Source organism: Rhinopithecus bieti, unplaced genomic scaffold (genome assembly GCF_001698545.2).
Source record: "Rhinopithecus bieti isolate Rb0 unplaced genomic scaffold, ASM169854v2 scaffold_68671, whole genome shotgun sequence".
NCBI lineage: Eukaryota > Metazoa > Chordata > Mammalia > Primates > Cercopithecidae > Rhinopithecus > Rhinopithecus bieti.
Window position 1 is genome coordinate 1,443,974 of NW_016827678.1, and position 12,324 is coordinate 1,456,297.

The following is a 12,324-nucleotide window of genomic DNA, read 5'->3' on the forward strand; positions in this document are numbered from 1 at the left end:
TTAAAGTATGATAATAATAATAATAATAATAATAATAATAATAATAATAAAGAATGTCTGCTAGGGAAGGAAAAAAGGAAGCACAAGCAGTGTAGCCCCAAACAATGAGGGGACTCCCAGTAAAATCCTAGCTGGAAAATTGCCTTAAAGAGGAAGCCAGGCCTTCACAAAGAGGCAATGTGTTAATTACATTTCCAATATGTAAAACTTAAAATAAATATATTTTACAACTGGAAATTTTGCCATAAAGATTTTAGTAAATTACAGCAACCATAACAGTTGAAGATTTTTGGAAAATTCCAACATTTATCTTGAACTTGAAGAATAAACCATCACTTCCTGTTTCAGCTGAGGAACATGTACTGCTTTTCTGTGAAAACAGACAAGAAGTTTAATTAAAAAAAAAAAAAACTTCGTTGAGAAAAGTAAGAGAGGAGAAATTTCCTTTAAAAATGTACACAGAACTTTAATTAAAACAGTGCTGTTACTGATGTACAAATCATTTTAAAACTTTTGGATAGTTGACGAATTTTTTAAAAGCCTCACCTTTCCAAAGTTATATATCATAAGGTTCAACAGTGACTTTTGAGTAAGGCCATGATTTGTCATGATGATGGGGATAAGTGCAACACAGCCATTTTTACAACTTCAACAATGAAAATTATTTTCATTAATTAATGAAATTAATTTTTATTTCCAAAGCTTTTTCTTCTCTAAGAAAGTTTCTTATCTAAGAAACTCTAAGAGACAGTTTCTTATCTTCAATATAGACTGTTTTACAATAACATAATGGAGAGTGGAAATAATCTAGTTGAATAATTCCTTGGAAAATTAATCTTTTCCAAGCAGATGCAGAGATGGTAATACAAAGACAAATAAGACAAAAATCTCCTCTCTCAAGGAGCTGACAATCCTCAACCTCAAGACAAGAAATTTAAAAGCATGCATACTTTCAAAATTCAGTGACAGAAAGAAACCCAGATTGTAATGTTGTTTTGATAGACTTTAATAGGTACAAAGTGAAATTATTATTTTTTTAAATGTGAAGACCAATTTTCAAAAAAATGAAATGGGCAGTAATCATTTTCCCACCCCACAGTTACTGCCTTTTAAAATTGGTTATTGTCTATAAAACATAAAGAAATCCAATTAAATGTAACAGTGATTGCCATTTTTCGAAATATGGCACTTAATCAATTTTGACTTTTTAAACATTGTTGATTTTCTTATTGCATGTTTGATTTCTTTTTTCAAAAATTACATTTTATTGTGTATATTTGAGGTTTACAACATGATGTTATGGGATACATACAGATAGTAAAATAGTTACTATGGTTAACAAACCTACACAGGGACTTTTTTGGTGACGAGAACAGCTAAAATATACTTATTTAACAAAAATTCCAAATATAATACAATTCTATTAACTATGGTCCTCAAGTTGTACATTAGATCTCTAGACTCGTTCATCTTACATATCTACTGCTTTGTATTATTTGATGTACATCTTCCCATTCCCTCTGCCCTGCTCCTCTTGTCCCTGGCAACCACTGTTTTATTCTCTTTGTATTTTGACCATTTTTTCCTTTTTAGATTCTATATATAAGTGAGATAGTGAGATTATGCAATATTTTTCCATCTGTGTCTGGCTTATTTCACTTAGCATAAGGTCCTCCAGGTACATCCATGATGATAAAAGTGTCAGGATATCCTTTTTAGGGCTGAATAATATTCACACACACACGTATACATGTAACATTTTCTCTGTCCATTCATGTATTAATGGACAATTAGGAATTAGATTGTTTCTGTATCTTGGCTATAATGAATAATTCTGCATTGAACATGGGAGTACAGATATCTTTATGGAGTGGTGATTTCATCTTATTTGGTTATATACCCAGAAGGGAAATTGCTGGGTCACATGGTAATTCTATTTTTAATTTCTTTAAGAATCTCCATTCTGCTTTTCATAATGGCAGTACTAATCTGTATTCCTATCAACAGTATACTGGGCTTTCATTTTCTTGACACCTTTACCAACATTTGACATCTCTTGTCTTTTTGGTAATAGCCATCCTTATGAGTGTGAGGTAATATCTCATAATGGTTTTAATTTGCATTTCCCTGATGATTAGTGACAGTGAGCAACTTTTCGTATATGTATTGGCCATTTTTACGTCTTATTTGGAGAAATGTCTATTCAGGTCTCTGACCCATTTTTTAATTGGGTTGTTTTACAGCTATTAATTCTAAGAGTTCTTTATAATATTAATCCATTAGCAAACATGTAGTTTACAAATATTTTTTCTCAATCTATAGGTTTCCTTTCCAGTTTGTTGATTTGTTTCCTTCACTTTGTTTAATACAATTCTATTTATTTATTTTTGCTTCTATAGCCTGGGATTTTGGTGTGATGCACAAAAACTCATTGCCAAGGCCAATGACAAGGAGTTTTCCCCTATATTTTCTTCTAAAAATGTTATGGTTTCAGGTCTTACATTTAGCTGTTTTATCCATTTTGAGTTGATTTTTGTGTATGGTGTAAGATAAGGACCCAATTTCATTTTTTTTTCATGTGGAAACCCAGTTTTCCCAGCACCATTAATTGAAGAGACTATTTCCCTATTGTGTCCTCTTGGTGCCCTTATCAAAAATTAGTTGACTTTATATGTTTGGATTTATTTCTGGGTTCCATATGCTGATCTATGTGTTTCTGTTGCCATGCTAGTGCCATACTGTTTGAATATTATAACTGTAATATAAATTTAAATCAGGAAATATGTAGCTTCCAATTTGTTTTTGTCTCAGTATTGATTTGGCTATTCAGGATTCTTTGAGGTTCCATACAAATTTTAGAATTTTTTTTCTATTTCTGTGAAGAAGACTATTGGAATTTTGATAGGGAATGTGTTAAATCTGTATGTCGCATTGGGTAGTACAGACATAAATAATGTTAATTCTTTTCATCCATGAACATGACATATCCTTCCATTTATTCATGTGTTTTTCAATTTCTTTCATCAATATTTTATTGATGGTTTTCAGTGTACAAATCTTTCACTTCCTTGGTTAAATTTATTCCTACGTATTTTATTTTTGATGCTATTGCTTACAGTATTTTAAAATTTCTTTTCAGCTGGTCATTATTTATTTGTAGAGATGCTACTTGATTTTGTATGTTATTTTGTATCTTGTAACTTTACTAAATTCATTTATTCATTTATTAGATTTTTGGAGACTCTTTGGGGTTTTCTACACTTAGGAATAGAAGTTGTGAGAGTGGACATCCCTATCTTGTACTAGATCATAGTCGAAAAGCTTTCAATTGTTTCCCATTAATTATGATGTTAATGGCATTTATTATGTTGAGAAATTTTCTTTCCCTATCTAAACCATTAAGAGTTTTTTTTTATCAAGAAATGATGCATAACTTTGTCAAATGCTTTTTCTGCGTCACTTGCCATGATATTGTGGTTTCAATCTTTCAGTCCGTTAATGTGACCTATCACAGTGATTAATTTGTTTATGTTAAACCAACTTTCATGCCAGGGATCAATCCCACTTGATCATGATGTATAATCTTTTTGATGTGTTGTTAAATTTGATTTGCCAATATTTTATTGAGGATTTTTGTATCAATGTTCATCAGAGATACTGGCTTATAGGTTTCATTTCTTATGGTGTTTTTATCTGGTTTAGGTATCATAATGATGCTGGCCTTTTAAAATGTGTGTTTGGAAGTATCCCCTCTACCTTTATTTTTTGGAAGAGTTTAAGAAGTATCACTAATAATTCTTTAAATTTTTGGTAGAATTGATCCATGAAGTCATCTGACCCTGGGCTTTTCTTTGTTGGAAAGTTTTTAATTACTTCTTCAATCTCTTTATTTGTTCTTTGTCTGTCCAAGCCTTTTATTTTTTCCTCATTCAATCTTGGTAGGCTATATTTGTCTAGGTATTTATTTATTTCCTCTAGGTAATCCAATTTGTTGCCATATAATTTTTCATAATAGTCACTTATGATTCTTTTTTATATCTGAGGCATGTTTAATAATGCCTTCACTTACATTTATGATTTTATCTATTTGAGTCTTCTCTCTCCCTCTTTTTCTTTCAATCTAGCTAGAGGTTTGTCAGTTTTGTTAACTTTTCAAAGAATCAATTTTGTGTTTTTTTTGCTTTTCCTATGGTTTTTCTTCTTCTTTTTGTTATTTCTTCTGAAAAAAACCTGGGATACATGTGCAGAATGTGCAGGTTTGTTACATGGGTATACGTGTGTCATGGTGGTTTGCTGCACCTATTCACCTGTCCTCTAAGTTCCCTCCCCTCATCCCCCACCCCACAACAGGCCCCAGTGTGTGATGTTCCCCTCTCTGTGTCCACGTGTTCTCAATGTCCAGCTCCCACTTATGAGTGAGAACATGTGGTATTTGTTTTTCTGTTCCTGTGTTAGTTTGCTGAGGATGATGGCTTCCAGCTTCATCCATGTCCTTGTAAAGGACATGATCTCATTCCTTTTTATGGCTACATAGTATTCCATGGTGTATATGTGCCACATTTTCTTTACCCAGTATATCATTGATGGGCATTTGGGTTGGTTCCATTTCTTTGCTATTGTAAATAGTGCTGCAATAAACATATATGTGCATGTGTCTTTATAGTAGAATGATTTATATTCCTTTGGGTATATACCCAGCAATGGGACTGCTGGGTCAAGTGGTATTTCTGGTTCTAGATCCTTGAGGAATTGCCATACTGTCCATACTGTCTTCCACAATGGTTGAATTCCCACCAACAGTGTAAAAGCATTCCTATTTCTCCACAGCCTTGCCAACATCTATTGTCTTCCCATTGCTTGTTTCTATCATGTTTGTCAAAGATCAGATGGTTTATTCTATATATATCTGCTCTTATCTTAATTTTTTTTCTTTTACTAACTTTCAGTTTAGTTTGTCCCTTGTTTGCTGGCTCCTTGAGGATAAAGCTAGGCTATTTATTTGGGATCTTTCTTCTTTAATGTAGGTATTTATTGCTATCAACTTTCCTCTTATAACTTAATTTGCTGTATCTCATAGGTTTTGTTATGTTGTATTTCCAATGTTTGTTCCAAGATATTTTTCAATTTTTTAAAAGAAATTCTTCTTTGACTCATTGATTGTTCTGGAGCATGTTGTTTAATTTCTGCCTGATGGGCAGAGTGCAGCAGCAACTGAGATGGGTAGGGCACAGCAACTTGCCCCCACAGGATAAGGTGTAGAAGCAGCTTGTTTCAGGAATGGCAGGCCACCAGGTGGGGGTGATAAAGCAGTGACAAAGTCTCAAGGATGGATATTCACCCCGAAGCAGGAATAATCCAGCAGTAGTTCTAGTTCAATAATGGCATAGCACAGTAGCCACACAGACCACAGGGAGTGGGACAGAGTGTTGGCAACTTCTCTAGGGGCAGTGCATCTGTGTGGACTCCAGGCAGCTCCCTCAGCTGGGCTTAGCTCCTGAGACACTACAGGAGTCCCCATTGCTGAGGGATTATAGGTGCCTAAGGTAGCAATGGGGTCTGCTGGGTCCCTTTAGTTTACCTTTTCTCTGCAGGGAGAAGTTCCTCGTTATCTGGAGCTGACTGGGGAGTGGGGTAGCAGAGGCTATGGGTTTCTTTCTCTTTTCTATGTGGCCATCCTAGGTTTCTATGCTCTACAAAATTTCTGCTGCTCCTTTGATGTATTCAAGCGGTCTCCTTTAGTTATTTTCATCAAAATATAGTTATTTTTTGTTGTTTTTGTTGTCTTTGTGGGATAAATGAGTGCAAGAGGTCCCTACTTGGTCATTGTGCTCTAGCCAGTTTTGATTTGTATTCTGTTTCTCTATTCCTTTGTTTTAAACACACACACACACACACACACACACACACACACACACACACACAGAGTTTTTAATATCATACAAGATAACACAAACTTTTGGGGAAATAAATTAAACAATAATATATTACATAAAACACTTAACTCCAAGGGCCAGCAGCTTGTAAGAAATATAAGTCAATGTACTTTCATCTGAATATCAGCAATTGAATGATACTAAATGTCATGGTAGACTGAAAATTCTTAGGAATGCATTGTTACAGTGACAATATTTACAAACAAAAAATTGAAATATTTTGTTGGTCTAATATGGTCCGAAATCTGAGCTAAAATACATGAAATTAGTATTTCACTAGGAAATCATTTATCTAATCATCCTGTTGCTTATAGTACACACTTGCCTCAGTAGTTATTCTTGAAGGTGTGTGTGTGTGGGTATGGATTTTAATTTTTTTTTTTAGTTTTAATTTAGAAGTGCTCATGCATATTGACACACTTAGAATGTTATGAAGACTTCCAAGATGGCAGATTGAAGGCAGTGTTAGCATGTCTTTTCCATTTGAAAAGATAGAATGGCATACAGAGATTCACACTGTGAATTTTTTCTAAGAAGCAATACAGGAACTTAACAGGAAAACTGAAAGACACCAAAAGACACTTTGAAAGAAGTGGCAGACTGTAGCCTACACCATGAACCAGGTAGAAAACAAAAAGTCCTTATAGTGTGAGAGGGACATAAACTGCGTCCAGGATATACACTCCCCCTGGGAACCTTGCAATCTAGGCTGCAGAGGAAGGCCTTAACACTACCCAGCACTGGAACTGATTTAGGGAGCAGTGGGTAATATAAAAGTAGGAACAGCACAGGAAGAGCCTTGTGTCCATTTCCAGTCTCCAGTATGGACAGAGGGAAGCTATTTCTGATTCTGCCTCAGATGGGACCTCACAAAAGTCTGCGAGCTATATCAGGCAGTGGTTACAGGTTGAGAGAAACTCCCAACTGAAATTCGTGACATATTCTCAAGTGGTGATAAACTCTCTTGGCCAGAACCAGGGGGCAAGTGGGAAGTGTGCTGCAGCCATGAGCACAGGATCTGGGTGCTCCAGCTTTGCAGGCATGACCCGAAGCCATGGTTACTGTCTCCCCAGGAAGGCTTATGGCCTGGGGCAGATTTGAGTTCTGAGTGCAGACTGCCTGGAACCTAGCTAGCTGCTGCCAGTGGAACACTGAGGGTGTGGGACCTGCCTTGACAAAATCTTAGGAGCTCAGTGGGGCTTACTAACCTCTGCTACTCCCCACTCCCTGTGCAAACTCTTCTGTGGAGCAGAAGCAGTTACACACTCCTCTCTGGAACATTACCCCAGTGGCCAGAGCACTACATTCCAACCCCCACAGGTGCCACTGCTTTCCTTGCACACACAGAGCCGGAGCATAGACCTGCCTGACCCAGTCCCAACCTGGCTTTACCCCTCCATCCACCCTGGTAGTTTAACACAAAGGACAAAAAATTTGGGATGCTTCATGTCCTCACCTATCACCTGAGAAACCAGAGTACCTCCCCTGAGTAACAAAGCAGGAACAAATCCTACCGCTACAACTGCAGCTGGCACTCTTTTGCAAGTGCCACCTCCTGGCTAGAGGTCATCTGGCACAGTCCATTACAGCATCTCCAGGTAGACTAACACTGTGCCCAGTAAAGGGAAAACATGTGTGTGACCTCAGCTATCACCATTGCCTGCAGCAACCTGACTAACCAAGAGGTCCTGAGTCTGTCCATGTGACCACTTTATTACCACTACAACTTGCATTTCAGAAAGTCAACTCACTAAGGCTATTTATGACCAAGGAATCTCACAGAATGTACGTCACTCCCCTGCCACCCTCAACAGAGCTGGCACTCGTACCAGTTGCTGAGACACTAGAAGACAGGTCACATCACAAGATCCCTTGCAGACATTTGGCAGCACCAGTCTGGAGTGTAGCGTTCTCACTAGATGGCTACATCCAGAGGAGCAGCAGCATTCACAGTAGTCTGGCTCTCAGGGACTCCTACTCCTATGGGAAGGGGGAATGCACCATCTCAAGGGACTGTCCCATGCATGGGACAAAAGAATCCAGATGACATGCTTTTTGAGTCCCAGAACTTTCTGTGGATGGAAAATTGCTTTTGGCAGAGGAACAGGTGCAGTGCTGGGCTCATTGGGGAAAGTCTGCAGTTCTACCCCAAAAGTCAGGCAGCCCTGGTGCTTCTGAAGGATCTTGGAGAAGGAAATTTTTTTTCTCCCATCGTCCACCACTGCAGATACAGCCGAGGCTTTGCCCATTGGAGCTCAGCATGATTACACCGATAGGTAGCCTTTCTGGAACACTTCAGGGGGACTGCATCCCCTGGTGCAGAAGGAGTACCTTTTAGATTTAGGCTTGTATGAGGGGTAGAGTTGCAATGTCTCTTTACTTGGAACATCAATGTTTCTGCAAATGAAATAGGTATTCTGATGTGACTAGCCAGAACCCTGGGTAAGGAGTATGTCTAGGAGGTGAATAGCTTTCCTGCTGGACTGGCAGGAGAGCTGAGGTGGCTACCACCATTTGCCCTTATAAGACCTCAGCACATTTCACTGAGAGCTCCTCCAGCCACCTTTGTCAAGACTGAGACTTCTGCCCAACATTGGGCATTGCATCTACCCACCTGCTTTAGCCAAAACTAGTTTCTACACAGGGACACCTCCCCCACTGGCCTAAAGCCTAAACTCTTCAACCCAGTATATAAAATATTGGGGAAAATGAATTTAAAGAGTACACACAATGGGAGAATGAGATAAACTTCAAAAGATCTCTGCCATTCCAATTCTACAGCAGAAAGTGAACTTGCTCATGCACTGTGCACATTGCTACTACAACCGGCATCTGAGAAAGCCATCATCCAAAGACTTTCTATAATCAAAGAACCCATACAGACTCTTCATCCCTGAAAGCACCAAGAACTGAGTTAGTACACAATAAACTATAACCATTAAAGTCACATCCTTAAGGGGAAAATAAATTGAACAAAAAGTCAATAAAAATAAATTTAAGAATTATCAGAATAAATAGTCTACCTAAATGAGAAGGAATCAGGAAAATAAATCTGGTAATATGACAAAACAGGATTCTGTAACACTCCCAAAAGATCACACTAGCTCTCCAGCAATGGATCCAAACAAAGATGAAATCTGTGAAATGCCAGATAATGAATTCAAAAGGTTGATTATTAAGCTATTAGAGATACCAGAGAAAGGTGAAAACCAACATAAAGAAATAAAAAAAATGAGGATATGAATGAAAAATTCTCTAAAGAGATTAATATTTTAAAGAGAAACCAATCAGAACTTCTGGAAATAAAGACACATTTAGGAAATTACAAAATACAGTGGAAAGTTTTAATAATAGAGTAGACCAAGTAGAGAAAAGCATTCCAGAACCTGAAGACGAGGCTTTCTAGTTAATCCAATCAGACAAAAATAATGAAAAGAGAACAAACAGAAATGAACAAAGTCTTCAATAAATATGAGATTATGTAAAATGGCCAAACCTAGAATAATTGGTGTTCCTGAAGGAGAAGAGACAGCAAAAAGCTTGGAAAACTTATTTGAGGGAATAATTAAGAAAACCTTTCTTGGCCTTGCTACAGATTTAGATGTCCAAATATAAGAAGCATAAAGAACTCCTGGGAGATTTATTGCAAAAACAAAACAAAACAAAACAAAAAAACCAGTTCACCAAAGCATGTAGTTATCAGGCTATCTAAAGTGAAAGAAAGAATTCTAAGAACAGTGAGACAAAGACATGAGGTAGCCCATAAAGGAAAATCTATCAGACTAAGAGCAGACTTCTCAGCAGAAACCTTAGAAGACAGAAGGGATTATGGTCCTATCTTTAGCCTCCTTAAACAGAAAAAAACTAAGTTTCATAACTGAAAGAGAAAGAAAGTCATTTTCAGACAAACAAATGCTGAGGAAATTTGTCACTTCCAGATCAACCTTACAAGAATGCTAAAAGGAGTTTTAAATCTTGAAATAAAAAGTCAAATGCACCTGAAACTTACATGGCCTATAAAACAAATAACACAATGAAGAAAACAAAAGAGTCTAGGTAACAATTAACATGATGACTGGAACAGTACCTCACATCTTTATATTAATGTTGAATGTAAATGATCTAAATGTTGTTTAAAAGATATAGATGGGCCGGTCGCGGTGGCTCAAGCCTGTAATCCCAGCACTTTGGGAGGCCAAGACGGGCGGATCACGAGGTCAGGAGATCAAGACCATCCTGGCTAACCCGGTGAAACCCCGTCTCTACTAAAAAAAAAAAAAAAAAAAAAAAAAAAAAAAAAAAAAAAAAGATATAGATTGGCAGAATGAATTTAAAAAATCACAAACCAAATATCTACTGTCTTCAATACACTCACTGAACATATAAGGATTCATAAAAACTTAAAGTAAATGGGTAAAAAATGATATTCCATGCAAATGGAAACCCAAAGTGAGTAGGGGAAGCTATTCTTGTATCAGGTAAAATAGACTTTAAAGCAACAATGGTAAAAAAGACAAAAAAAAAAAAGTCATTATATAATGATAAAAGGATCAATCCAACAAGGACATATTACAATCCTAAATGTATATGAACCTAACACTAGAGCTACCAGATTCATAAAACAATTACTACTAGACCTAAGAAATGAGATAGACATTAATACAATACTAGTGGAGGACTTCAACACTCCACTCACAATACAAGACTAATCATCAAGACAGAAAGTTAACAAAGAGACAATGGACTTAAACTAAATCTAGAACAAATGAACATAACAGATATTTACAGAACATTCTACGCAAGAACTGCAGAATATAAATTCTCCTCATCAGCACATGGAGTATTCTCCAAGATAGAACATATGATAGGCCACAAAACAAATCTCAATAAATTAAAATAAATTGAAATCATCAAGTGTCTTCTCAGACCCCAGTGGAATAAAACTAGAAATCCACCACAAAAGGAACTCCTAAAACTATACAAATAGATGGAAATTAAATAACCCGCTCCTGCATTTTTGGGTTAACAATAAAATCAAGATAGAAATTAAAAATTCATTGAAATAAATGACACAAGTTATAAAAACTTCTGGGATACAGCAAATGGAATGTTAAGGGTAAAGTTTATAGTGCTACATACCTACATTAAAAAGTCTGAAAGAGCACAAATTGACAACCTAGAAACTAGAGAAATAGGAACAAACCAAACCTAAAGCTAGCAGAGGAAAAGAAATAAAGAAGATCGGAGCAGAACTAAATAAAATTGAAACAAAAAACACAAAAGATCAATGAAATAAAAACCTGATTATTTGTATTAGTAAATAAAATTGATAGATGCTTAGCCAGAATAACCAAGAAAAAGAGAGAGAAGATTCAAAGAAACTCAATTAGAAATAAAAATGGAGACATTACAGATGTCAATACAGAAATACAAAAGATCATTTGAGAGTACTATGAACACCTCTATGCACACAAATTAGAAAATCTAGAGGAAATGGACAAATTCCTGGAATCATACAGCCCTCTCAAACTAAATTAGGAAAAAATAGAAAACCTGAACGTACCAATAACAAGCAGTGAGATTGAATCAGTAATTTCAAGCTTGCCGACAATAAAAAAAGCCCAAGGCCAGATTAATTCATAGCTGAATTCTACCAGACATTCAAAGAAGAGTTGGTACCAATCATACTAAAATTATTCTAAAATACAGAGAAGGAGGAAATGTTCTCTAAATAATTCTAGATGCCAATATCACCCTGATACCAAAACTGGGAAAGGACATTACAAGAAATGAAAACCATGGACCAATATCCCTGATGAACATAGATGCAAAGATCCTCAAACAAATACTAACTAACCAAATCCAACAATATATAAAAAAGATAATACAAAATGATCAAGTGGGTTTTATCCCAGAGATGCAGGGGTGGTTTAACATACACAAGTCAATAAATGTGGTACACCTCCTAAACAGAATTTAAAACAAAACCATATAATCATCTCAACAGATGCAGAAAAAACATTTGATAAAATACAGCATCTCTTTATGATATAAACCCTCAAGAAATCCTCAAGAAGCATAGAAGGGACATACCTCAAAATAATTACCACCATATTTGACAAGCCCGCAGCCAACATTATACTAAATGGGAAAAAAGTTGAAAGCATTTTCCCATAGAACAGGAATAAGACAAGGATGTCCACTTTCTCTATTTCTATTCAAAATAGTACTAGAAGTCCTAGTCAGAACAATTAGGCAAGACATGGATGCAGCTGGAAACCATCATTCTCAGCAAACTATCACAAGAACAGAAAACCAAACACCGCATGTTCTCACTCATAGGTGGGAACTGAACAATGAGATCACTTGGACTCGGGAAGGGGAACATCAC